Source organism: Geospiza fortis, unplaced genomic scaffold (genome assembly GCF_000277835.1).
Source record: "Geospiza fortis unplaced genomic scaffold, GeoFor_1.0 scaffold11, whole genome shotgun sequence".
Lineage (NCBI taxonomy): Eukaryota > Metazoa > Chordata > Aves > Passeriformes > Thraupidae > Geospiza > Geospiza fortis.
This window is the reverse complement of record NW_005054304.1, coordinates 11,253,755-11,255,707: the sequence shown is the minus strand read 5'-3', so window position 1 is coordinate 11,255,707 and position 1,953 is coordinate 11,253,755.

Genomic DNA, 1,953 nt, shown 5'->3' with positions numbered 1-1,953 from the left:
GTTTAAAATTAAGTATCTTTCCCAAGCTCCCTCTCATCCCTACAGCAAGGAGTAGAAGGCATGTGTGCTGTGCCCTGTCAAGAGCTTTACCCCTTGGTGACACTTCAGATCTCAGTGCAGCTCTGAACCAGCCCCTGCACCCTGCAAAGCATCCAGGCGCACAGAATTCCTGTGTCGTGGAGTTCTTCAGAAGCTTGACCACAGAGTCTTAACAGGAACATGCTATAGAGAATAAGATGGTAGGTCTGGAAACAAAATAAAAATCTGTTTCTGCATTTCCCCCAAAAGAGAGTGAGAGGGACACCTTGGTAGGAGAAATGGATGATTTCCTCACAAGCACATTCAGGATGAAGAGGAAATGGGAGGGAATACAATGAGATTTTATTGCCTGCAAAATATGAATGGCTTTGTTGTCAAAGGAATTACCAGCAATGCCAAGGCAAGGGTTTGCTAGATTTCCATGTTATTTTGTGCAGTCAGTCCTTCCTTCTGAGTATTGCTATAGCATAAGCACATTTTAAGACTTAAAAGACCTCATAAACTACTGGATAAAAGGCTGAAGTGACCACCCACCTATGACAGTCAGTAGAGGATAACATTTCTGATCCTCTGCTCTAGGAAGCCCTAGCAGTGCCACTCTCTCTTCAGAAGTGTGAAGTGACTGGCTCCCATAAATTCTACATAGGCACACGTGTTTTAGAACATCAATCAAATCCTGATGATACCAGTGAGCCATACAACTTCATTCACAGCTTGGGGACTGTTTCCTTCTTCTGTTGCTTTCTAAGAATTAATCTAGACTGTCAGGCTAGGAGATGTAGTCTCTGACAGCAACATGCACCAGCAACTCCTGCTGGAGGAGCCCAGGCTGTGCGTACCATTGCTCCGGTCAGCAGGGGTTGTCACTGTTGGGCACTAATGGAGAGCTCTGCTCCACTGCAGTCGGTGTTAATTCTGTTTACATGATTCACAGAAAGGCTACACCAAAGATGACTGACTTGGGGAAATCACAGAACAATTTTTCCCTTACTTTCATGGTGAGACACTGCTGTTTGGTTTCACAGTGCCTATTAGTTTAAACATTATTCATTTCAGATGATTGTGGCAGAGGCTAACCGTGTATCCAAAACCAGACGTTTGTGTTTCAGAACAAAAGAAGAAACATTTAAATCCATGAGTACGATCGAGTACTTTTCTTTCTTTGTTCGCATTCTCAAACTCTAACAAAAATGGCTAGATATCAGCTGATACCACAATTCCACAAGACCTTCATGCTACCTTTGAAAGATCTCGTTCACCAGATTTATCTGGGCCCAGTGTCAGATTTACACAGCTCTTGCTAAATCCAGGAAATTAATTATATCAAGGTAATTTTAGCCCAATGAAGCCCTCTTCTGACTTGGAACCTTTGCAAGTCAACACAGCACAAAAAAAGATCAAAACACCTCAAAACACCTTGAATATCAAGCACAATGTTTTCAAATTTCATTTGGCTTATACACTACACACTTTCTAACACTCCAAGGAACATCATACTCAACAGCTAAAAACTATTTATCGTCCTGCAAAAAATGCGCATGCCAAAGTCAGTTCCCTGCTAGAAAAGATGCACTTACTGTGCAGATAAGAAATGCAGATGAACAATCAGAATCTGGATTTCTTGGTGTTTTAAAACAAAACTGAACCCAGGCTTTTTTCTTATACCATTGCAGGATATGTGACATTTTTCTAAATAGGAAGAAACGAACACTCAGGAAAGAATAGAGGCAGTATGAACAAAATTAAAACCTTAATGGTTGGGAAATTTGAAAGAAAGACTGCCAATCAGCCAGGTCATGTCAGAGCTGTGAAGTGTAACATAGTTCCACCTCTGCCCCACAGAACCATCAAGTCTATCAGCAAGGCCACTGGCCTTTTCTTCATGGTATGATTTTAATGCATTGTTTCTTTTTT